The sequence below is a fragment of the Lepidochelys kempii genome, chromosome 1, assembly GCF_965140265.1.
Source record: "Lepidochelys kempii isolate rLepKem1 chromosome 1, rLepKem1.hap2, whole genome shotgun sequence".
NCBI classification, from domain to species: Eukaryota; Metazoa; Chordata; order Testudines; family Cheloniidae; genus Lepidochelys; species Lepidochelys kempii.
Genome location: NC_133256.1, coordinates 86,968,825 through 86,996,776, shown reverse-complemented (window position 1 = coordinate 86,996,776; position 27,952 = coordinate 86,968,825).

Here is a 27,952-nt window from a genome sequence, read left to right as displayed (position 1 = left end):
GGAGCAGTGGGCGCTGTCCGGGGTTCTCTGCTGAGTATCCCCGTCTGGTTCTCTTTGTTTGACCTTTTGACCACACTCCTGTTCCTGTTATTTCATTAGTTGTCCCCCGTATTTATTTGGTGTCCAGGTCCTATGGATCCCCCTCTTAGGCTGGGGGGATCCTTTAGCAAAGCCTGCCCACTTCCCGGATCCCAATAGGATCACTCTCCTGTAGCCATCTGGCCTGACCCTGTCACACCACACATGGGTGTTGCAAAGTTTAATAGGTTATTGTTTGTACAGCACTGGAAATCTAAAGTGCTCTATAAGAGCTAAGTATTATTAAAGACCTGACTAATACTATTTCTGACTATAGATAGACATACAATGTTGCTTTTAATTGAATAGAAAAGCTGTACAAATTGGGAATTGATGCCTTCTCTGTCACAAAGTTCTTTTGGGTTTTTTTCCCAGTTCAATAGAAACTGTGCAAGATCACAGTAAATGCCACAAACCAGTGCTACTCATTAGCAGAAGACAGTAGGTTTTGTAATATCTCCAAACCCAGCATGGATATATGTTAGGCTGTAATGACTCCTTTAGATCCACCAGAGCTTAACATACTTTTCCTCTATAGTGTTTAATTTCATTAAGTATCATAATATTTGTTGATAGGTTACCCCAAAAGGTTTGGTTGCAATTGGTTGCTTATCTGAAGTTTATCCAAACTCACTAAAACTTTAGAGATTCCTCATAGCAACCTCTCCGGCAGCCAAAATTCCACTTCTCAGAGAACCTGTCACATTTTATTTGCTCATATATATGAGTAGGGCAGTACCCAAAGAGTTGCAGCATTACAGAAAATGGATGGTGGAGCAATGTGTGACAGCACTGGCAGCCAACATGTTGGGTTCAGCTTGAGGTTTCCAGTGATAAACCACATTGCAGTGTTCAGCTGGATATCAATAAGTCAAGTGTGGCTACTTCTGGTCAATATCAGGGCACAGTACTCGACTATGGAGTACGCAAAGGCCAACACTGATGTCTGTAATACTGATGCTGATACTCCCCAGCTTGTGCATACCAGTTTCTGAACCAGGTTGACCCTTGTCTTTGTCTTGATTGCTACCTTCTTCAAATGGTCATGCAAGGTCAGTGTGCTCATGGGCAACCCTAAACCACATCTGCACAAACAATGGAGGATGCGGATACTTCCTCCACAAATGGAAAATTAAAGACTCTCCAGTGTGCAACTGTGGTCACTCAGAACAGACTATGGAACATATAATAACTCAATGCCTGATTCACAAATATGAAAGAGGCATCAGAGCGATACCCTGCTATGCCTGACACAATTATCTGGCTTAACCATCTGAATGTAAAACTATAGTTGTTGATCTAAATCTATATCAGCCATATGAAGAAGAAGGGTAATGACCCAAGTGTCACTACTGAGTTATGCTAAGCACATCAAATCTAGTGTAATGTATTCAAATCACACTATCTCTGCAGTAGGGTTGTGATAGGACCCTGAGCTCACCCTACCTCTGGTTTTCTATATGCAGGAAGTGAACATTGTTGGGGTAGATTCAGTCCTCTGTCTGAGTCCATAGAAGCTGACCCACTTCCAGGGCTGTCAAAGTTCAAAAGGACTATTAAACCCAAATGAAATCACTTAAGGTTGTGGCAGGACTGTTTTCCTTCAGGGCATCTCTGAAGGGCCATAGTCTCATTCAGGGTTCACAGGCAAATATCCATTATTGGTGTCTAAGGACTGTTTGGAGTTGGGACTCTCCTTTAACTCAGGAGATGAGCCAACAGGCTGTGGTCATCTGAGGAACTGCAGCGTTCCACCAGGTCCTCCCCATGATCAGAGGACTGAAGGTCTGCTGCCTCTTCAGTCTACCACCAAGTGAACTGGGTTGCTGCCTTTTACAACCTCCCACCAGACTTGACATACCCTGCAGATGTGGAAGAGTCTGACTGGTTTAGCCCAAAACAGATCCTTAACCCTTATCTGGGCAGCGTGGAATTTTTACACTCCATCTCATTTTTACTCATCCATACTCATCTCCATCTATACCCACTATCTTTGTAGCTAGGCCATAAAATTGAGCCCTTTTTCATGTGGGGAAACCTGAAGGAAGACAGCCATAGGACTCAGATATGAGGGGGCATGATCCTCACCCTGACTTTTGCAAAGTTTAAATCTGAACAGATTCTAGCCTTTTCATGGGGTGGACAACATTCAGGCGTGTATTTGTCTGTTGAACCAACAGACCAATATTTGCTGTTAATATTTTAGCTCATATACTCAACCGGACTTGAACAGATATATTGCCTTGGGTCCACTTTACAATATTTATAACTGAAAAATTATTTTATTCAACTACCATTTTAAAAGGAAGTGAGTTAGTATGGGCATTGAGATTTAGATTTACAGATCCATTTTTTCTTATCACTGCGTGAATTTCATCCAGTTGCAGAGTGCCACGTTAAGCCCCTCAGCGCCACCTCAGGCCTGTGGCAGGATTGCTGTGGGGATTAGCTGCAGGTGCAGGGGCCATGCAGAGGGTTCTCTGCAGCCCACCACTCTGTAGAAGGGGTCTCCTCTCTACCCACAAATACACCAGTGCAAGGGTGCCACTTAGAGACAGAACAGGGGATAATGGACCTGGAGGGACTGTGGTGCATCCCGGCAGGCTGCTCATGGGTTGTGTGTATGTTAATTTCCTCTAGAATACTGCAGAATCTCATACTCCAGATAAATTACTTTTGTGTAGGGAAGAATTAATTTCACCCCAATGTGCCTAGATAATACATCTGCCCTTGTCCTATATCATGGGCTTCTGAACAGTGGGTGAACCTTTATATCATACCGCATGTATTGCAACATAACAGCACAGTAGAAGGAATAAATGCTGGAATGCAAGTCTGATCTCTAGGTTTACTAGCTTTTGTCAATTTAAGCCAGATGCTCCTTTAACTTAGCTTTTATAGAAAATGTGAGTATTCCCAGCTCCTTCATAAAACTGTGTTTAAGTGGATTTCCATTTGTGTTTCAAAGAAAGTGCTGAAACTGTTTGTGCTGAGCTCTGCTGCTGCCTCAGAAACACGCAGTGGTCCTCAAGGCACAGTCAAGAGAACACAGTATTCCCAGCACTGCTGGGAGAATATACAAACAACACTGTTGAAAGAGAACAAGAAGGTAAGGTTATTAAAGCACATGTAGGGATTTATTAATCTGTAACCATATGCCTGTTTATTACTATATTCTCCATGAATAAAAGTAGCCATATAGTTTGATGAAATAAAATCAGATTGAAATGCATTCTATAACACTGAGCAGGACTCTATTTCACAAATAGATTGAGATCAATGGGTCTACTCAGAGAATAAGATGCTACACAGGGGAGTTTCTCATGATATAGACAAGTGAGAGGAGAACCAGATCCACTGTATTGGATGATAAATGGAAAATGAATCAGAAAAATGTGGTTGCAAAAAGAAAACAAAAAGAAAACAAAAAGATCTTAATGAGTTATATAGCAGGAGTATTAAAACCAGAAAATCTGTAGCAATTTTATTTTTTGTGCCGGCCATTGTGTTCTATTTGGGGCAGATTTTTTTTTTTTAAAAAAGTTAAAGGCAAACTGCACAGAAGAAAACAACAAAAGTTACAAAAGGTTTGGAAAAATGCACCCTGGTAAGAAACATTAAGAGCAGTAGACACATTCATTCTGGGGAAAGGAGAAAGGAAAACTTGCTTCAAATACATAAAGGGGATTCATAGAAAGGACTTCAATCAGTTATTCTCCATGGTCAGTGAGGACTGAATAAGGAATGGGTCTGAGAGGCAACAGCAAAAAATTATGTTATGTAATCAGTAGGGCTGGCTGGAAAACAAGAATTCCATTTCAAGAAAAAAGTCAAGGTTTCAAAGTCTGTTTTAATACCACATTGGAATAAGAGTGAGACCAATTTCTCATGAAGAGACCAGGGAGAGAGGGAGAGTGAGAGATCCACCCCAGAATTGCCAGTCGCCCAATCGTTAGGACACTCACCTGGGTTATGGGAGATGCAGCTTCAACTTCATACTCTGCCTGATTCTTCAACCTGGAGCTCCCACATCTCGGGGGAGAACGCTAAACATTCAGCTCTTGGCTATTCGGATGTGTGTGTGTGTGTGTGTGTGTGTGTGCATGCATGCACATGCACACAAATGCTCTCTCTCTCCACGCTCCCAAAAAATTAACCCTGGACCTGAGAAACCTTCCCATTGAAATTGATACAAATCTGCAAAATGTTACAGAAAAAATATTTCACCAAAAATTTCCCAACCAAGTCTAATAATCAGAAAACGAAACCCCTAAGAATGCTTTGATAATGAAATATGCTGATGAGGGAAAGTGTGGAATTACAATAATAGGAAATACTCAAGGCTGAACTACTCTAATAGGTACACTAACGGAATCATTTAATCAGTCCTATTTTAATGAACCGGGGTATTCTTAAAGTCTCAATTCCATCTAAGGTGTCTATTACCATAGAATTAAGTCATCTGTAATTTAAATGATTCTGTAATAGGCCCATTTTCATACAATGATGTTATCTTCATTTCTAGTGGTTAAACAGGATATACGATTTGACTTATGTTATAGACCCCAGCTCAGTAAAATATTTAAGCACATCTTAAGAATATGCTTATATCCCATTGAAGAAAATTAAGCTTTTGCACATGTCAAATGCTTCGCTGAATAGGGATGGACTACTGAATCTTGGGCATAGACAGCAGTTATGTAAAAAAGGAGTAATATTTACTTATCAACCTCATAAGGGTATTATGGGGATTAGCTGATGTGCTTAGAGACTTTTGAAAGTGGAATACTAAGTAAGTGCTAGGTATTATTATCAATTATGATTATTACATGCATCCTTTCATACAAATGTACAATTATAGACATACTGTGTGTTCACATTGGAATAATGAATTAATCAGGCCAAATCCCATAATGTTTCAATGCTAACTATTAACTGGATCTGTTTAGCAGTATAACATACTGTATTTAGTCATATTGTATTGTGTAGACAATTATCTTTTTACTTAATCCATTCAAATTCTTATAGACTTATAAAAATAGTCTCTGAACATACTATGAATTTGTAAATAGTTTTAAGTGAGTGAAATATATACATTCAGAAGGCCAGCACAAAGCCTGTGCATAACTTAAGCCCCTTTGAGAGTTTAAATCACTTGATGATTACCTGTTCTGTTCATTCCATATGATGCATCTGGCATTGGCCACTGCTGGAAGACAGGATACTGGGCTAGATGGCTTTTAAGTCTGACCCAGTATGGCCATTCTTAAGTTCGTATGATGCTTAGGACTTGTACTAGCTTTCTACAAAGGGGTGAATTGCAGCCATTATGTGATGCTCCATTGAGTTCTGGAATTGTACCCCCTGTTTAAATAATAAAAACATATAACACCATTTTAACAGTCTTCACTTTTTAAGTGCTGAAAATCCTAAATACAGGCATAATATACCAAGCAAATATAATTTAGCATCTACCTTTGTCCTGTCAAGTCACTTACTTTGATCTTAATTTGTTAATTTAAGTTAGTGTTAAAAGTCAGAGGAAAAAAACAGCTTTTTAAAAAATGTCTTACATCTCTTTCTTTTTAAAAAAAGATTGGAATCTCACTATCTTGATTATTTATAATTTTTACATTAAAAAAATCAAGGGATCCATGTCTAGTCACTAACTGATCCTGGATTGTCAGAGAGATGAGGAGAGTTCATGTAGGGCTATCAGCTTTTAGATAGAAATCCCCATCAGTTACAATGGGGAATTCTGCTTCAAACTGATGGTCTGGCCCTAACTCCCAGTGAAATCAATGGAAAGACTCCCACTGTTTTCAGTAGTACTTGAATCAGGCTGTTAAATGAAAACAAAACTGACTTACAGTGAACGTCCTTAACACCTCTAACTTTTATGACTATTTGTGTGGGGCCTAGGCTTTGAAAACACACAGGCTTTCACTGGCTGGTAAGACATGTGGCTGGTGAGGCGAAGGCAGCTGGGAGACAAAAGGAGTTAGCCAGCTGAGTTTTGTTTTGTTTCCTTAGTACTTTACAAGGAAGAACCCACCCTGGGAGGAAATTGGTTTATCACCAACACCACAGTTATTTCTTCCTCTGCCTTCACCTGTGGGGGTCCCCACCAGACAGGCACCAGGATCCTGGAGTCTTCCACCTATGTTCTGGTCTTGACTTGCTCAGAACGTGGCCAGCATATTCCCACCAACAAAAGCCAAGCAGGAGGAACCACCAGGTGTGAGAGGTGTCTGTTGGTGTAGTCTCTTGGGAAGCAGGTAATAGAGCTGCCAGAGGAGGTGGCATCTGAGCATCATCCAGGAGCACCAGGACTTGGACCGGACACAATGGAGGTATCTGGTATGAAGGATGTAAGCTGATTACAAACGACTGCAACAGCACCAGGCCACCTCGGTCAGTAGACAATGCTAAATCCCCCACTCTGGTCATCTGTCCATCGAGGTTATAAGCCATTATGCTGTACTGACAACAGGAGGTGAGGACCGGATCCCAGTGGCTGAGAAGGAGGTGCCACTCACCCCCAAGCCTGGGAGGCTCACTGCCATGGCACCTGAGAGGAGGAGACATAGGGTGTAGGTGGTCAGAAACTCTCTTCTGAAGGGAATGGAGGCATCCATCTATGGATTGGGCATGATGTCCTGGGATGTGTGCAGCCTGCCTGGAGCCTGTGTCCAAGATATTGCGTAAAGGTTGTCAATGCTCATTTATCCCTCTGGTCACTACCGTCTGCTGTTTATCCATATGGTCACTAATAATACGGCCAGGTCTAACCCTGAGCAGATCAGCAGTGACTACAGGGAGCTGGGAGCCAGGGTGAAGGAGTCAGGGGTTCAGGTTGTGTTTTTGTCCATCCTCCCAGTTGAGGGTCAAGGCCTAGGCAGAGACATGTACATCCTGGAGATGAATGCATGGATATGATGTCACTGGGAGGGCTTCAGCTTTTTTGAGCATGGGATGCTGTTCTGGGAAAAAAGGTTTTCTGGGAAGAGATAGAGTCCACCTGACCAAGAAGAGGAAGATAACACCATGCACCAACTTGCCGAGGAGGAGGACTTTAAACTAGGTTCAATGGGGGCAGGTGACAAAAGCTCAGAGGTAAATATAAAAACCTTAACAGATGGTTAGATGTTGGGGGTGGGGTGGGGGGAAGACATGGAAAATTACAATAGGATCAAAGTAACAAGGAGGAAATCAGTGTGGGAATCTGATCAACACTGAAAATGTCTATACACAAATGCAAGGAGCATGGGGAATAAAAAGGAAGAACTGGCAGTATAAGTACATAAGCTAAATTATGATTTAATTGGCAACACAAAGATTTTGGTGGGATAAGTCTATGACTGGAATATTGGTATAGAGGTGTATAGAAAGGAGAGGCAGGGGGAAAAGGCAGGAGGGATTGCATTATACAGAAAGGATATATATATATATATATATATTTGTCCCAACACTCGGTGCTTGTTTCCAGGACCAGAAACGGTGCTCAGCTGTATTCAGCTGATGTGCAACTGCAACCAGCAACTGCAAATTGTTTTGCTCTGTGGCTTGCAGCAGGGCTGCTTGTGAGACATTGCTATGTTCTGCACAGGGGCTCCTGTCTTAGCTCTGGAAATACTTAGCTCTGGATAAGGCACAAAGTGTTTGTAAGGCTCACAACAAGAGTGCACAGCTGAGCGGGTCCATGCTTCTCCGGATGTGGCATACTCAGCGGCTAACCCAGGCTTTTTATAAAAAGGCATGAAAAAGCTTGGTTTGTTTGCTGTTGATATCAGGGAGGGAGGGAGGAAAGTGCATCATGAGAATCATAGAATCATAGAATCATAGAATATCAGGGTTGGAAGGGACCCCAGAAGGTCATCTAGTCCAACCCCCTGCTCAAAGCAGGACCAATTCCCAGTTAAATCATCCCAGCCAGGGCTTTGTCAAGCCTGACCTTAAAAACCTCTAAGGAAGGAGATTCTACCACCTCCCTAGGTAACGCATTCCAGTGTTTCACCACCCTCTTAGTGAAAAAGTTTTTCCTAATATCCAATCTAAACCTCCCCCACTGCAACTTGAGACCATTACTCCTCGTTCTGTCATCTGCTACCATTGAGAACAGTCTAGAGCCATCCTCTTTGGAACCCCCTTTCAGGTAGTTGAAAGCAGCTATCAAATCCCCCCTCATTCTTAGAGGCTAAGGTCATGTTCCCATTACCACCCAGGACAGTGTTTTGGACCCCTGAGGTATTGCAAGCCCTACCCAAAATCCCATTCAGCTAGTTGCACAGTGGGATAGCTACACACAGTGCAGTGCTCCATGCATCGATACAAGTGCTGCTAGTGAGGACACACTCTGCCTACACAATGAGCGTGGTGTGGACAGAGAAGATTGACTTGCTTAATCTGGAGAATCGATGTTGACTTATATAAAGTTGACTTGAACTTTGTAGTGTAGACATGCCCTTAGATAGGGTGGTGCCAAAGGGCACAATCTAGGCATAGCATTTCCTGAAATGGTGGATCATTCTTCCTTAATGCATCAAATTAAAATGTTCAAAAAGTCAAAGAAAAAATGAGAAGGCTTTTTATTATTTGAGGGGTAAAATGTGAAGCTGAATATTTCACAGAGGATGCAAGTCAGAACTGCCAGCATCTGCTAACAACACCAGCTGTAAGCATTAAGGTCACATTTGTTGTTTATTTCATTTACATTCAAGAATATTCACTTATTTTAGGCCAATATGAGCAAATACCGTTAATCAAGCATGTAACATGTGACAGGATCTTCAGAATCCAAGTCACAGAAGGCTGAGTACTCTTCATGATGTTGGACATCTAAAAATGATCTGCTGCATCTGTGAAGTCTCGTGACATTGCAGTGTTTACTGAAGATGCAACTTTAAAATTAAACATCTTGAGAACTGGCACCATGCTTTGTGATGTACAACAGTATTTCCCAACATTCTTTTTTTCCATGTGGACAGAGTAGTTTATTTTATGGTTTAACAAACACAAGGCCTTTTTCTTCTCCCACTGAAGTCAATGGGAAAAAAAATTAAAAAGAGTAGAGTCAGGACCATAGTAATTCATTCTTTAAATGTTTACTTTAATTTTTTCTGCAATTGCAGACTTAAAAGCATAGGCTATCAGTGCCATGAATTTCTACTATCAAAACTGAAGGATAATTAGCTGAATTTAGTACTATTTTATGTGGATACATCATATATTGACTTCAAAAAATAACTGCACTAACTTATGGCAGGGTGCAGAATTTACTACGCAACAGAGAGGAGAGTGCAGTGAAAGGTTTAACATGCAGATTCATTTTCATCATAAGCAAGCAGTAAGGTTTTGTTAGTAAAGTTGTTTTAATCTTAGGATAAGCTAGACCAGGGTTTCCCAAACTTGGTTCGTGGCTTGTTCAGGGTAAGTCCCTGGTGGGCCGCGAGACGCTTTGTTTACCAGAGCATCCGCAGGTACAGCTGCTCGAAGCTCCCATTAGCTGCAGTTAGATGTTCCCGGCCAATGGGACCTGCAGGAAATGGTGGCCTGGCCAGCACTGCTTCCCGTAGCTCCCATTGGCCAGGAACGGCGAACCGTGGCCACTGGGAGCTGCAAGCGGCTGTACCTGAGGAAGCTCAGGTAAACAAAGCGTCTCACGGCCCACCAGCAGCTTACCCTGAACAAGCCATGAACCAAGTTTGGGAATCCCTGAGCTAGACTCATGAAAGATGTGGGTTAATGAGCTTGTAATACTTCCACAAGACTTCTGGGAGCAGAGGTTTAACATGTTATTCACCTGAAAGTCAGAGCCACAGCCAGTACAAGATAGGAAAAGCTCCAGTGAATCCAGGTCCTGCTTAATTCCTTACAGTCTGATCTTGCTAGCATGAATCCAGGGAATATGGTCAGGACAGCAGAACTAGGGCCAGTTCTCCTTGACAGAAGGTCCCAACCTCATCATTCCTTCCAAGGAGGAAATCCCATTTCCTGGCCAAAGCACCATCCTAATGGTGCTTCTGAATGTGAATTTCCAGTATCACTGCTGTCATACTGAGAAAAATCAAATAGGAATAAGAAGAGATTTGAAACAAACCCATAAATTAAGTTGCATGAGGGTTTCTACAATGTTTAACTGAAGTGTTTTTTGTTGAGACATTATGTCAACCATAACAGGGATTAGTGGTTTCTCTCTGTATTCAAAATAGATACCACAAAACAGACTATGCATTTGCCTGAGTTAAACCACCTGGTTTAATATATACAATACATATACACACACAAAATTTATGGTTTGTTTCTCCTCAAATCTCTCCTTATTCCCATTTGACTTGTCTCAGTGTGACAGAAGCAATAATAAGCATTCACATACAGAAGAGCCATTAGGACGGTGCTAGCCCATCAGAGACATAGCATTCTCAAGAGTTCTCTTTCTCATATTAATAACTCAAACTAAAAGGGAAAGTACTCTTAACAATGGAGTCCTTTTCATGATCATCATAATCCCAACAAAACCCAATATGCTAGAATGCCAATTATGCTTTTTGGGGTAGCACTGCTATGCTATTTGGGACAGCAAGCTAGCCAGTGAAGAGGAATGGTTTTATGATTTCTTTGTGATGGGAAAATGTTACATGATATCTGGAAAACTGCTTCAAAGCTACAAAGGATACAGTGTAGCTATAGATAACACTGATTGCATGAATGAAAATAGCACTGACACATCACAATTCAGAGTTCTTGGAGGCACAAGAATGAAAAATAGCACTTTGTTGCCCCCAAGTTATTAGATAATCAGGTGCTTGAAGCTGCCCATTAATGAAGTGAATAAAATCAATCACAGCAGCGTTGATAATAACCTCTGGTAAATGATGAGCTTGGACGTTTTAGTTAGTACTGATAAGCTTTCTCTCTCCCCTAGTTTTCTGCAAAACTTTTATGATCACTAATATTAAATAATGCTTGACCTGAGGCTTAGAAAGAGAACAGATCTGTGATCCTAAAGGACAATATGAATCACAAAAGTGAAAAGAGAATGATTTGTAAACAGGGAATGAGATATGGCAATATTTATGGTTGATGAAAATGGAGAGATTGACCTATTAATTGCACTTACTGGGCTTTATGCTTTGTTATGCATTCCAAAGCTGAATAGCTTTTGGAGAAATACCTAATATTTTCCCCAGTATTTGTATTTTCCCATGATAGAGGGAGAAATCTTTCTGAGCTCTGTTCAGAAAGAAGAACGCTAATATTTCATCAAGGTCACCTCTAGGCATTACCAAAATGAAGTTGCAGCTTGCTGAGTTTTTTAAAAGGTAAATGCATTTTCATTCATGGTGTGCTACAGATATATTTTTAGGAGATAGATTATGCATCCTTACTTATGATGAAGAGTACCTTTCTCTCCCAGTAGTCTCACTGAAGTGAATGGCACTGCTCACCGAGTAAGCTACTACTCCACATGAGTAAGGAGGCAGAATTTGGCCCTAATAAATTGCACATCCATTGTAATGGGAAGTCTTTGGGTGTAGCTGTGAAATAATATAACATTAATATTAGAGAGAGAGAGAGAGATGCCAGCTGCTCATGAAGTCAGATCTTGTCAAAGCTGTAGAAACATTTTTTTTTTCTTTCTAACCGAAGTTACCCACTGTGGAAACTAACAGATAATTGACATATTGTAAAACAGTCTAATGTGCCAAAGTTCAGTGTTTTTATTTATGAAGGACTGTGTAAAAAAAGCATAAAGCAAAAAAAAAAGAAGAAAAAAAAAGAAAGAAAGAAAAGGAGACATCATGATTTAATGTAATTAAAATGCTTTAGACTCCTGAGAAATTTGATTCAAATCTGTTTTAGATTACAAGTGAAACAGATTTGATTTTTTTGACCCAGTCACTTGTGGAAATTTATCTTCATCAGAAAACTGAACAGTGAGTTTCTGATGAAAATTCCAGCATCAGAACAGTAGCAGTAGAGTGTTACAGGAGGGGGATGCATTAGTAAGACTGAGAACCTAATAGCAGTTTCAAGCAAGCTTTCTCTCACAGGAAGTGTTCAGCATATTAGAGATCCAAGGCCCTGGTGCTCAGCCTTTTTTTATTTACTTACTTTTAATTGTTTAATTCAGTGTCCCCCAAGTTTATTAGGTAACAAGAAATGGACAGAAGGGAGAGCCCTGCTAAGGAACTTACAATCTATGCTCCGTGTTGAACCAGTACTATCCCTCTCCAATGATAATTCACAAATATTTTAAAATAATTTCAAAGAATAACTTGAAGAAATTATAAGGATTTTTTTAAAAGGTTTTCTGCATTAGTTCTTCTCCCCTAAAACACAACAATCAAAAACAGCAGTTTACAAACCATTGTTCAATCCAGTCACTTTTGGGTTAGCTTGATATGTTACCAGTTCCTCTGGATTTATTAAAAGTTACACAACGTTATTTTTTTTTAAAAAATCTTACAACTTCAAAAGGTAATAACCTGCCCCCACTCCAAACGAAAACTCTCCACAGCATTTGAACATATTGTCAAGACCTTCTGTTGGCTGATGTTCAGATTTCTGTGCAGAACCTTTCTGCTGACCTCTACAATGTCAATCTTTCTAAAGGAATTTTATCTTAGTGAATCAAAAGTTTAAGAGTCCACTCAGCTGAAACTTCTTTGGGGAAAGGTCAGTTAAGATATAGTGAAGATAAGAATAGCATAGAAAAAATAAAAACAAAAATCAAGTACAGCCTTCAAAAAACAAAAATCAAGTACAATGTCTGATGGCAGGATGACCCAACCCCACCACTGTTTTGATTATCCTCTTAGGTCCCTATCTTTCAATCAGAACTATGTGGAGATAACTCCTTGCCCACCTGGAGACCAATTAAACTCAATGTGGTTCCATCTAAACACAAATCCCCTGGCGTGGAGGAGCTTGCAGAATCATGTCTTGAGAGTTTTAGGATGATCTTCCTTGTGTTTCTTCCTTGTGTTCTCTTTCACAGTGTATGGAGTAGTTCTGAAATCTCTACTGAAACACAACCACCAGCTTTGTGTACTATAAACCAAATGCACAGCTTGTTGATTTACCAGGAATTAGCTGTGGCCAGGCATGTTTAAACTGATAAAGAGATCTGGAAGAATTTGAAATCCCATAATAGCAATGGCACAGGTAGTGCATCTGCCGTGTCTTTGGTTTACAGCTTTCAGTTCACATTTGCAAGACTTTGTTTACAGCATCAAGGTTACAGACAAACAAAATCAAATTTTCACAAGTGGCCACTGATTTCTGGTATCTTAGTTTGAGTGCCCAACTTGAAATAAGGTGTCTTAAGTTGGATACCCAAGATCAGTGGCCACTTTGAATGTGCTGGCCATAATCAGTGGTATAAACAAACAAATTTTGGAGCACAATTTTGCAACAGTGGGTGGATTCTCGAGCAAATTCCACTGCTGCAAAATCATGGAAAATCTAGGCCCTGCCTAAAAGAGCATGTAGATCTTAATCCTATGATTAAGAAGAATCATGAAGAATTCAACTGTGGTCAACGAGTGTTGTGTGTGTGAAAGGACAGTAGGATTCTCCACTAGCAGCCTCTCCTGAGCCACACTTACACTCAGGTCATTAAGGCAGCCACATTATGGCTACCCTGTGCATAGCAGTATTAGAAGTGAAAGGATCTCCTTTGGTCCTTTCTGCAGATATCAGTACTGTTGACAGACTTGAGCTATAGGGTTGTCTAATATCCTGGGACCAACACGGCTACAAAAACATGGCATAGTTGAACAAGGACAGTCATAATATGGTCCTAAGTATTTATACCTTCCTGTAATTACTTGGGTACTTCATGGTAAGAATATGCAATAATATTGGCTTTCGATTGTATGTTCAGGGAAAAGATAACAAAGCTGGTGCTGGGAATGGCTGTATAATAATATCTATAGAGGAAAAGAACTAGACACAGGAAAGATTTGTGAAGCCTCAGAAATAAGACTAGAAAAAATATATGATAAAGTAGAAATGTTTCTCTAAATATCCAATTATTGTTGCATCTAGATGTGACCTTTTTCCATTTAATCATATTTTGCAAACTGAATAAAAATGCTTTTAGTATAGCTGCACAGGAAATTTAAACCCTTGACATAATTACTGATACTATAAAAAGAATCACTGCTACTTATTAGCAAACATGTCTGAAAATAAAACTTAAAGAGTACTTTCATATGAAAAATGTTTTGCACTATTTTCTACTGCTTCACTATTCACTACTTTGTTTCAGAATTATAAATATTTATTTGAACCTTTGTGCTCACCACATGTTAGTTCATACTGGAGCATATGACAACAAAGTTCAAACGAGTGTAATCTGCTGCCATTCCATTTAAATCAATTAGCATTTTATCATTGACTTAAACAAGTCCCAAAAGTCACCTAGATTGTTTCTGCCCATGTACATTCTCAGGTGAATCTACTCCTGACAATACTTTCTGCTTCAAGAGTAAAAGATTGGCCAGGCTTATGATAAAATTAGAGAGTTTACCTGTTTTAGCCCTACACATTTGCCTGCTCTAAATTCTGCCCTCAGATGTACACATGGGACTTCTATTTTAAGACACAAAGCATCACCAGTGTGTCAGCATGGAGGGGAAAATATGGCTTATTATTCCAAACTTAGCTGGATTCATCATTCTTTTTTTTTAAATATCATCTGCCAATACGCACAGCCCTTTTTGTCAGTTTTCAGAAATATGTATGCTTTTACACATACCATGGAAAAATTGTGTGCAGTAGTGAAAAGGGAAACTGACAGAGGTTTACAAGGACGTGTATTGCTCAGGAAATACAGTCTAGAGAAGCATGAAAATGTAATGCCAGCCAACAAAATCCTTCAGTTCCATAAAGTCTGTGGACCAGCAATTTTGGTCCATACTGTAGATCTAAGTGTATAATTTTTCTAAGCTGTCTGGCTGTGAAAATAGATTCAATACAGTATATCAATGCACTGCAGATTTTTTTTGTTCTGGTGCCAGACACACGGTAGCAACATCACACCAACAGAGGTATGCGCTTCACTTACTCATCCTAACAGAGTGTTGGCTTCAAAGCCTGGTTTTGTCTATTTAAATCCTTAAATTTTATGACAATTTGTCCAAAAATGAAACAGCCAGCTCCAGTCACTGAAAGTTATTTAGAAGACTTCTCCATTGAGGTTGCTATCTATCACAATCCAATGTTAACACTTTTAATCTTTTAAATTACAAAGTCCATGATGCTAGGAAAATATTTCATACATAGGGAGGTGCACAATAAATAAAGCCCTTGGTCTTACAATTCCTCCTGTCCTCAAGAGATTTTGTGCCCTCCAGGTGATTGCTGTTAAATAACACTGAATTTCTTTTAAATAAGACACTGAGGCCAGATCCTCAAAGGTATTGAAATCAGTGGGAGTTAGGAGCCTAAATACCTTTGAAGATCTGGGCCTGAGTTCTTGCTGGGACATATGGAAATGTAGGCCTCTAGCAATTAAGGAAGTGAAATTCTGATGCCTTAGGCATGGTGCTATAGTGCTCAAATATTTACATTTTTGGTGTTTGTTGTTGTTGTTCTTCTTCTTCTTCACAAATAAGTCTGTCAATTTAAGCCTATATATTCCTCTCCATTTTGTATATTGAGGCAATGAAGAGTTATAGTGCCAAGGGGAGTAGGAGGGATTATGTCCCAGAAGAAATAGAGGAAAGTATTGCAGCTGCACTGTCTCTTATGCCTCACTTGGTGTAGGGACTGTGACTTTGCTTAGCCTCAGTGTGATGGTGCACAAGGAGCGAAAAATGCTTCTACTAAGGACTAGTCAACCTATGATGGATGAAATAAAATAGATGAGATGAGCCAGAAAAGGATTCAGGGAATATGCTAATCTGTGGGGCATTTTTCCCTTTGAACATACTATACAGGAGGGAGGACAGTATGCTCAGAGCATCAATAACATATCCTGTATGTTATGTGAATCTCATCACAGGGATCACATGGGCACTGGTGGCAGTGAAGCAGGCAACAGGAGCATGGCATCTGTACCGACTGTACTGCCATTGCCTGAGGAGATAAGAAAAATAAAATCTCATCATTTCAGGCTAATTCTGCTGATCTTTGGCCTCTGTGCATCCTGCTGCTCAACCTCCCATCTGACATAAGTGAATTTTAAATACATCTGAGCTAACTATTTATTAAGATACTATTTCATATTATATGGGGAAGAGTATTTTTGATGTTGGGTTCTTTTTATAGTATTGGATGCTATTTAGCTTTCTACATACTTCTGAAGGAATATTTTACCTCAGTTTCCCCAGTCTGTAGGTTTTACTCACTGCTGGGTTGAATGGTGGACTGCTCAAAATCATCTAAGTGAGTTTCAATGGGACTTGTGTTCCCAAATTACTGAGGATGCTCTTGAAACCCACATGTTAAGCTAACGTATTTTTGAATAGTCCCTTTATTCTTCCTTTGGGCATTACAAATACAAACTTTATTTTACTTTTGAAATGTAACTTTTAAAAAAAAACAACAACAAAGGGAAATAAAGAAAAGAAGGTATGGAAAGCATGTTGGGCAGCTGTAGTGAACAAGCTCTATATTAAAAATCTTCCACTGTAAACTAATTTATTAAAGTTACACCTGTCTCCACCTCCACATTATAGAAATGGGCATATTTCCCCAAATTTTCAGTCTATGAACAATATTTCTGGACACACTTTAAGCTGCTCAACTGAACCTAGTTCAGAGGTCCCATGTGCTGGAGTTTGACAGTCAATGATAAAAGTGAAGACATAACATCCTAACTGAATGAGTTTGGCTTTTACATTCCAGCACTTTGGTGTTACTAGAAGTGTCTAGTGATACTATGTGACAAGCTAAGTTCAAAACCTGTATCACACTCTGTAAAGCTATCTGAAGAAGCAGCTGAGATTGTCAAATTCACTGGAAACTCCTGGAAAACATGAGAATTAATTATGAAGTGGGTGTTAGAAAGATGTTGTCAAAGTAGAGAGTTTATTACAGGCTTAATTTTCTAACACATTGCACATGGTGTAACTATTTTCTGAGTACTGTTTTACACACACTTTACATTAATTGGGCCAAGTTTACAGATACATGCTGGTGGCTTTGTACTACATCAGCCAGGGGAAGAGGTGAAAGCCTATTTTATGGAGCCCAATCACCCAGACTTCAGTTCAGAAAAGCATTTAACCATGTGCCTTCATAGAATAACAGGGTTGGAAGGGACCTCAGGAGGTCATCTAGTCCAATCCCCTGCTCAAAGCAGGACCAATCCCCAATTTTTGCCCCAGATCCCTAAATGGCGCCCTCAGGGATTGAACTCACAACCCTGGGTTTAGCAGGCCAATGCGCAAACCACTGAGCTATCCCTCCCCATCATGATTAACTTTACATTTGAAATTATCTCAAATATTTGTTAAAATATTAATGTCGCAATGGATCAATAAATGGCAGAGAACAGAGTGAGTGCAGAACTTGTAAAATTCCCTCATTAAGGGGAGTGGGAAAAACCCTTTCCTAGTGAGAATTCATATTCTAGTGTTTTTAGGATGCATATTATCCACCTAGTGAAGTCCAGATTTGTGGACCTGCACTATTTATTGGACAGAACTTAATGGGATCAAATCTATCGAATGTGTGTGGTTAAAGATTCTCATTTTGAAGGTGTGTCTAAAAAAACCTGTTACTTATCTGGTACATAACAAAAGATCTGGATTTCCTTACATTTGACTTCAATGTGATTTAAGCATAAACTTAAATGCCTTCCTAAATGTGGGATGCTTTCCTGGATTTGGGCATCTGGCAGTTGTTGGGGAGTGTAGTGGTCACCCGCTCCTGGCCCAAAGTGGCCTTCCATTCATAAAGGTCCATTTAGTCCTCATTTTGACTGCTTCATCCCTCCTTGCTTGCTCGGGACTGCAAATTCCACTTTGATGTGAGAAAGGGCAGGATGTGTTTATGTATCTGGGAGGCAGCTTTGAGATGCAATCAAGGTTCTATAGAAGTCTCATCAGTGCAGGCTACCGAGTGATGCTGCATATTAAGTCCAGTTGCTGGCCAACTCCACCCACCTTTTGGTCAGTGATAAATAACACAACCCACATCCTGAAGGATTTTATGCCAATGGGCACTATGTGCCCTGGTTTACATTAGCTAGAATTATGTGGGGTATTGCCAGTCTAGCCCTGAATGTTTTTTTTTCCCCAGTAGTTTTTCAATGCATTATATAGCCAAACATTTTGAAGTTCTATTCAGTCTAAGGGAAAAGAACGAGTGATGTTCCTTCATATATGAAGCAGCTTTTCAAAGACTACATGGAACTACAGAGTGACAGGCAACAACGATGTGCCAATAGGTAAGATTACTGTTATAGATTTGTTCGGTTGAACAGAAAGTCAATTATATTCTTTTTCTAGGAGAGAGAAATTTAGTTTAAAGTCTCAATCCCTTTTTAACAACACAGTGAAATCTGCTCTAGGAGCAATGTAAAGATACCAACATAAAAAGCAATGAGCAGAAGGGCTGAGTAATACAGAACATAGTCTCAGACAGACTTTGGAGTAGCTGTGAGGCTTCTGATTAAACAAAAAATGCAGGGAGCCAGTAAACAGGAAAGTAGCTACTACTTCAAATTATTTGCAAACAGAATTTCACCAGCGCTAAAAAATGGAATGTATTTTCCATCTGTGAGGCTAGAGGTAATCACCTTTGGGGAAATCCCCAGGCTGGGAGGAAGCATGGATAATGACTAACTGTGTGAAGTGCTAAGCTTGCTCTTTCACTCTCTTTTGTTCTCTTTGTTCTTTCTGACTGTTCTTCAGGCTAAATTCAGGTTGAATGGCTCTTTACAGGATTGCCTGTTCACAGCATTATTGTGCTTTAGGCTTCTAAAAACTATTAAAATGTATACCTATCAGCTACTTGTGTTTCTTTTGTGTGTTACAGTAGGAAGGATCTTCCATTGTTGGATCATATTAAAGAAGTTCTGTATTAAAATCACAAATGAGTTTGATTCCCCATAGTTTAAATTCCAGGGTATTACTAATTAATAGGTCTCTTGGTTTTTGGTACTGTTTCTTTCCCTCTCTGTGTGAAACTTGCAAGCTGCTAATTGTGTTAGTACATTCTAAGACAGAGTCTGTTCTCAAAGCAATTCTTTGTAACTACAACTACTCACACAGAGAGAGAGAGAGACGCAAAGCAATACTCTGTAACAACAGAAACAGCACCCAGAGACAACCCGCCCTTTTGTTGTATTCATCTTGCTTTGTTAACAATTGTGATTAAAATAGAGATAGAGGATGTATGTGGATGGATGTTTGGTGTAGATAATAACTGAATGATCAGGGAGGTGCCAGCCTAAGAATCCAGTGTCCATTGCATGAAGAAGGTGTCAAGTGGAAATAACCAAAGGAGCCCAGAGGGCAGACTGGAATCCACCCAACAGCCTCAAGGATGGGAGAACCAAAGAACAAGATAACATCTGGCATCACAGAGCTGTCAGGAATGTGCCATCCGCTGATTGATTCAGCAACAGCATGATGAAGCAATTCCCATAGACTGGCATAGGAAGAAATTCCTATAAGAATGGACTATAGAAAGTGAGAACATTGGGGTTGACTCTGCAAACCAACTTCCAGGAGCATCAGATGAGCATCTGACAAGGCCCTGCTCCCGCCTCATGTCTAGGCCACCTGGCCAGTGGCTTGGCATGAGCAACTCTAAGGCTGGTAACTATGATAACAACCTTGCAGAACCTGTGTGTGTGTGGGTATGAATGAATGTGTGAATAAACATGAAATGGAATGGAATGTTATAGCTATAACTAACTGCTTACTATGATTCTTTCTGTATTCACAATAAATGTGGCATTTTGCTTTTCTCCTTTTGTAAGATCCTGCTGGTATTTATTTTATTGGTATAACACTATCCCCCAAATCCCATCCACTGAGGAACATTATGATGCTAGAAAAGAAATAGATTGTGTAACCTCTAAATGATAAACTTCCCCCTCACCCCTCCACCCCCACACACAATGCTGTTGTCTAAGACATTAATTTACTTGTTCTGGTTCAGTAGAGATCAAATTAAACCCTGAAGAGACACAATCTTTGCTTTTAATGTGATCTTTTGCAACAACAGCAACAAAAAGGAATATACAATATGTGGTAAACTGTTGTCTAGAGGCATATTACCTTCATATTGTAGCAGCTGCAAAACCTCTCCCAATTCCAGTAATAAGAAACTTATCATCCCTCTTCCTGAGGCTGATAACTTTTTAGATCTGACAATAATAATTAAATATACATAGAACTCATGAGAAATTAGTAATGGGAAACATGAAAAAAAGTATGTAGTTATCATACCCAGACCTCTTGACAATCTCTGAAAATCCAGGAATTTGGAGATTTTCCATGATTTCTGGGTGTCTTCCTGATTCCCCCAATAGAATTGTTCATTTTCACTGTAGCCACTGGAGTCTGTGAAAACCCACACTTACCAAGTACAAGGGTATTATACTGGAAAATGACAAGTATCTTCTCATATTGATAATTCCATCCTGAGGAAACCAACGGATTACAATAAGGTTATCACTATTGCTCAGGCCAAAATTTCTTCCACTGTCCTCATAGAGATTTAGTTGAGTAGTGTCTCCCTCCTCTCACCCTGATCACTTCCCCCTTTGTCATATACACACACCACACTAGGGGCTGAATGTCTCTTCTGCTCAACTCCTAAAGTTTGTGGGCAGAACTATCTGGTAGTATCAATTAAATAGTCCCATATTAGGAAGTTTACACGCTATTGCCAATTTTTTGAATGTCAGCAGTACTTGGTAACCATGGATAATGGCTTTAAGTTTTTTTTACCCAACATTTTTCTTAAAAAAATTCAGTGCAAAACCATCAAAGTTGCAAGGGAAGGACTGAAAAAAAAAAAAACTTCCCCCTTGTGCACCTGCATGATAATACAGTATTTAAATACTTGTTAAATAACATGATGTAACACATTTGAAAACAACATTTTTTCTTACAACCTTAGATACTCATACATAGTATATATTGTATAGCTCTGTTTATGGGATTCAATCCTGTTCCTCATGTTGCTGGTGGGAGTTCTGCCATTGACATCAATGGAAGCAGAATCTGGCCATATATGAAAAACATTCGTAAATGACTTTAAAAGAATAAGTACACAGCCAGCCATATTTAGCAAATGTACCAGATCATTTCTAAGTAGAGAGTCTAGAGTAATGTTTGCTGGCATGCCATCTAAGTTCACTAAGTAGTGTATTGTCTCATAACTGCACATAAGGGAAGCTATGATATAGACTGAAGAGAAATCTATAGTGTATGGCTGCTGGCAAAATATTACAGTACATAAAGAGAAAATAACTTATTCAAACAAGTCTGAGGCAGTAACAGTATTGTATATCATTGTCCTGGACACCAAAGGAGGAAAGACAAGACACCAGGAATGTGGTTACCTGGGCTGCAGTCAGCTCCCCACACCTTTAACCTGGTCTCAGCACAATTGCTGAGCCCCCACTGTTCTCCCCCACACAGTTAAGAGGCTGTGGAAAGTGGGTTGTTTCCTTGCTGTACCAGACATCAGGAGCCACAATCCCATCTCCCACCTTCTTTAGGAGATGCCTTCTCCTAATCTGCTTCCAATTCCAATTTATCAGTGTCCCAGATGCCTGGTGAATAAATATCCATCCTGGTCCCTGCCAAGTTGTGATAAAATGAATTTTACAATCTAACATACCCACTGGCTCCCTGGTTTGCTAAGTGGAATGCAAAAACCCAACCCAAACCAACCAACCAACCAAACAAAAAAACATGCTGCCCAGATCAATCTGGCAGTGAGTAACACATTTCTTCCCAGCTCCAAAAAGGTGACTAGCATGATGCCCACAGCAAACCCCCCCAAAAGCCAGTCCTACTCTAGGCCCATGAGGGTGGGTGAGGAAAAGATGGATATTTTCTTCCTGGTCTATAAAGACACCCCAGGGAGTGGGGAGGGTGTGACACTCTGTATCCCAAAGCAACACCCTGGCACCCTATATTCACCACTGTCATATAATTATGATATGTTTTGTACAAAGTATGCCTTGAGAGGTATCATTTTAAAAGTCTTGATATGTTGAATATTAATATCCTGTTGGATCATATGTGTTATCATTGTATGGGAAGTTATGGAGTTTTGCTACTATGGAGTTTTGTGTGTTACTAAAACATGTTGTGAAGTTGAAAACACCAACCATCAGCCTTTCAAGTACAACAATGGAGGAGCAAGACAGTATTCATGGCCCATGAAGGAGAATCCATATGACCCAGGACTATCACAGGATCTGTATATAATGAAGACTTCTCAGAGGGAGCACATAGACAGTGGACACTGCTTGACTCCCATCATAGCAAAATAATAAGATCTTTCCAGTAAGCTGGAAGAAGCTATAAAAGGGGGAAGTAACATCATCATGGGGCCTCTCTCCCCACACAAATCAACACCTGGAAACACTTCTGGAGGACAAAGACTGAACTGGGGAGGTAGTCCAAGGCTGGAAAGGAGAATCCCAGCTCCTGTATTAAGGAACTATACCACCAGGGTGAGACACTGCTTGATTCAAATCCTGTCTAGTTTATAGGACTCAGATTGTGATTTTACTTTTATTTTTTTTAAGTAACCAACTTTGATCAGTACAATTACTACTTGTAATCACTTAAAATCTATCTTTTTGTAGTTAATACATTTGTTTTATATTTTACCTAAAACAGTGGGTTTTGCTTGAACTGCCTGGGAAATCTGTTCAATGTACAAAAACTTGTGTATGTCCTCTGCACATTAAGGGTGGGACAGACTAGGTAATAAACTTACACTGGTCAGGCTTCTGACCAGGGCAAGATGGTACAGTTCTGGGGTCCTAGGCTGCAGAGCTGTGGGGAATTGGCTGGAGCCTCTCTATTTTTAGTTCATGAGTGGCTCGTGAAAGCATTCATGTAACTCATTTGGGTATGCCCCTGTCTGTGGATGTCTGTACAAATATAGTACCTGGAGGGGTTTGCAGCTTGTCACAGCATAACAGTTTGAGATGGAGACCAGGTTGGTAAGACAGAGGGCTCAGCTGCACCTCAGTTCCAGGTTGCGCCCTGGGAAACCCATTACAGAGGGCTTTTAAGTTCTCCTCTTGTTTGTGCAGGAGCCAACAAGCTTCTTCTGCTTCTTCTGTCCAACCAATCAGCCAGAGAGCCTCCTTCCTCAAACCCATGAAGAAGAGAGAGGGATATAATCCTTAAAGTAACCAAGGGTTTTCTTTGAACTGCTGGCCCAGAAAAAACCTACCCACCTCTGAGGCTTCAGTTGGGAAGGGGGCATTATGACAGTGGAATTAATTTAAGAGAAAATGAATTGCAAGATGGTACATGTGTATTTTTACACAGCAGCAGAGTTGCTCAAGTGATCATGTAGATAAAAGCTTTGCGTCACAAGGAACACACACAGGGTAGAACCTTAATTTAGCATTTCCTGAGATTGGAGTGCTGAACTGTACATCTTGAATTTTCTCTTAATGTAGGGGGTTTTATGCAATGATTCTGCATTTTACATCTACATTCTGTTCTCACCCTGAAATAGTTATTAGTTTAAGTGGGTTTCTTTGTATATGCTTCTAAAAGTGGGGATAGTGTTAGATGAGAGAGAGGTTCATGCTGTTCAGGGAGGCACCTTTATTCAGTTCAACAAGAATGAACCAAATTATGGTACCTTTCACAACTTATATCTGGGCCCTGTTAAGGATTAAGATCTGTACACTGATGCTTTAATAATAAGCAGTGAAAGTGATTTAGAACTAATTTCCATTAAAGGCTCCCTATGTCTACACAGATCACTAAGTATTTTACCTTGATTATCCCACATTACCAATTTATTGAGTTCATTCAGTGTGTCTACAGATAGGTGGATTTTCCTTTTATGAAGTCCAAGTCTCTTCAATGAAATATAAGATACAATTATGCTGAAAGATCTGAAATTCACTGTGTTTTTCTAGACTTGTCTTTCACAGATAAATGGAGACACTGACTTTGTAAGTGAGCCATTCACTTGAAGACCAGAAATTCAAGGAGAACTTAAAAGTAAAAAAAGCAAATAGGTAAATAGTGCTGGTCTTTTCAGATGAATATTTATCTTCTCATTGGTATGTAGTTACATTGTTTGGATTATGATAGATTTCCAAAATCTTTTAAACCACATGTAATACTTTTGTTGAGATGGACCTGAATCAAAACACCTGATAACTGTGGATACAGCCCAGCCAAATTACCACTGGCTTAGGTGTCTTGTCTCATATGCAAAGCAGCTGACGATCGTTCTTAGTACTCAGAAATGGCCTTGGCAATGGTATAGTTTCAAAGCCCAATATAGGAGCTACTGTGATTTTAAACAGCCTACTAAACAGTGGGCTTGCTCCTGCACTATTAAAGTTAATATGAGTTTTTCCCACTGAGTTATATGGGAACAAAATCACGCCTATCGTATTTAAGCTGCTACAAAGTCTATTGGGCAGATAAACTCTGATTTTTGAAAGAAATGTTTTCTGGCCTTAGCTTCGCCTCAGACCACAGGCTAAAGGGTTGATCTGCTTATTAAGGTCAAAGGTGTAGCCTAGTGAGAGGAAGTACCCTTTTCTTGAGGGTGAGCAAACTGTGATTTAGCACTTGTGGTACCAACTAAAAAAGCAGACCTATCGGTTTGATTAATATCTATTAGAATAACTTAAGAGACAGCACTCCCAGTGACAAATCCCTGCTAGGAGAGAGGCATGGATGTGGGGTACTTAAGCAGCACAAGAGTCTTACTACACTCATTCCATTAGAGAGGGCCAACCCACATCTGGCACATATAACACTAAAAGTAGGTCAGGAGTGGGATGGGGCCAGGGTAGCCACTTCATGCAATGCTCCACTAGTAACCCAACCACCATTTCCAGATGTTTTCTCCAAAAGAAAACATGGGGCAGGGTAAGCAGTGTAAATACCATCTGCCACCCTCCAGAGTAATTCCACGTAGTTCCATCATGCAGTGCCACCCAATGGTACATGGAAGTGCAAATTTGTCACCACCACTGGGAGATGTAAAAAGCTCTATAACTGGCTCATTTCAAAGGCTGCCAAGCGTTGTCACCTCCATCTTCAAAACATTATGGCTGCTGCTGCATGAAAAGGCATGCCAAGTTTTCTTGCCTCTGTACTGAAGCACTCATTGTAGACACATCTGGGTAAAAACGAGCAAAACTTCTTTGTGTTCAAAAGCATCCAACTTCATCCCCAAATTTCTAATTCTAGCCTTTATTTTTCCTGATCTCTGTAGAGAAATCTAGGGATGATATATTATTTTCTTTAAAATTATCACTAATGAGTTAGTTAACATTTTTGTTCCCTTCTGCCTGTGAGGAGTCAGCTTTCTTGTGTGCATCAGAACAAAATATGCCTTCTGTTTCCCTCACGGTAGAATTGGGAAGAAAAATCTAAGCACTGCAGTAGCAAGAAAAATTGAGACTTTAAAGTGTGTCAACTGCTTAATGACCATTTCTTTGCAAGAATTTACAAGTTATGAACTGTGAGCAGAAGGAAGCCTCCAACAGAAGTTGCAGTTTTAGGTGTTACACAATGCTGTCACTCACCTTTCCTGGTAGTAAATGTTGTATATGTAATGCCACTTGCAAACAGAAGATACAAAGCAGAGAAAGGGGCAGATTCACTCCTTTGGTCTCTTCATTTTGTACTTCAAGTGCTGCAACAGGAAAGGAAATGACCAGTAATTCCACAGTTGGAACTTCATCTGGTGGGTGGGGATCCCACATCACAGTGATAACTATGTTGGCTCTTCTATTGCCCCTCCCTGTAATCTTGACATAGGGCATGAAGAGGATATAGGAAAGGAACATAGCTGCTGCTCTACCCTCTCGCAATGTTTGTTGGCAGACAGGTCCTTGGTGACTGTTTCCAGCTGACATAGCAAAGCAGCCCTCAAGCTCGCATTGACTTCAGTGGAAGGTCCATACATGGAAGCTTTACAAAATTGGATCCTTCGGGCATCATTGTTTGTGATCCCACAAACACTTATGCACACGCATTATTTCACTCATGCAAATAGTCCCATTGAATGTAATGGAATTAATAAAAAGCTGTGCTAGAGGGGAGGATCATGCTAGATCATGCTGAAAGTGTAGAAACACACAATATCTGTAAGATAAGCTGGATAGAGTCCAAAGAAGGTTGTAAACATAAAGTTGACTTTGATCTGTATTCTGAAGATAATGGGAAACTAGAATACTAGTTTGAGGTCAGGGAAGATTTGGCTACATTTCTTTAAATGTATAAGAAGGCAGGACATTACATAGCGTGCATGTTGGACACAGCTCTGTGCACAGTCCTCCATTAGAAGGATTATTTACACCATTTGAATACATCATACATCACGGTCACTTTCTGAGGAACAAAGACTTAAAAAGTGTATTTTGTTGTTGTTACCCAAATAAATATGTTGTTGGGGTGTGCTGCATTTCTGTTCCCACAAAACAAGAGGGTACAAGTGCTAAATCTGGTTTATACCTTTGTAACCAATTGACTTAAATTGCATGTGCTCACTTATTTCTTCTACTATTCATATTATGAAAAGATTGTCTTTGCTAATGTGTTTCCTGTGGTGTATGGATGGGGTTGGGAATGTTTTCCAGTATTGACCAATCAGCCAAAGATTTTCATTCCCTATTTACTTTCTGTATTCATGGAAAGGTGTTTTTAGGACTCTGTAACAGAATGTTTGTGACAGATGCACATTTACTTTAATTCAGTACAGAAAAAATAAATTACCTTTGATTTTAAGAAACGATAATTATCTTTCTCTGAGTTGAATAAACACATTTTCCTGCCCTTGGACATTTCCCCTCTTGAGGTTCACAGCACCTTACATACTCATGAATTGCGAGTCAGGGGACCTACTTGTCTAAGGAAAGAATAAACAAATTAGATTTCAAAGACTAGAGGCCTAGAGGTAGCAGGAGAAAGCAGTTGCTGTGCTGAGAGAGGGGGAGCTACTATGCTCTATGCAGCTGCCAGGAGGTGTCTTGTGGTGAGCAGACACCCTTCACACCACCTTAACAAACTTGGCAATCTTGGGACAATTATGGGGGGGATAGGAAGTGTCCCAGGGAGGACAGCCTTAAGTGCACCTAGTTGTCAGGGCTATCAGCAATCGTAAAGGGCCTTCGGTCACCGCCTGGTGAAATGGGAGGGCTGGGGACTCACCTCCCAGTCATGGGCCAAAGCCTCTCACCACTTTTCCCCTACCCACCACCCATGACCAATGATTGTCATACACTCCCCTTACTAAGGGTCCCATTCATTCATGGCAGCCACAAGAATAAGTAGGAGCTTACTCAGATGCACACGGGGACATTCATCTTCTCAGGCTCCATCCAGCTAGCAATCTCTACCCGCTTCCTTCAGTTTATTCTTTCTTGTAAACAGCCTTTGTTTCTGGAGTCCTTCCCAGTTCCTTTTCAGGGTTACTCCTTTTCAGCCCTTCCTTAAGCAGGAGTCCTCAGCTCTCCTCCTTAGGTCTAAGCTCTGGCTTAGCCAATCATGGGTGCCATCACCAGCTTCTCCCTCAGGTGCCACCTTTTCCATATTTTGCCCACAGAATGCTCACTAATTCCTTGCTAATATTTACTGCTGTTTGCCCTGCCATGAGAAAAAAGGCAGCATTTATTCTGTTTGCCTTCTCCTAACTCATCACCAATTGGTTGGGCGAGAGGGGAGGTTTA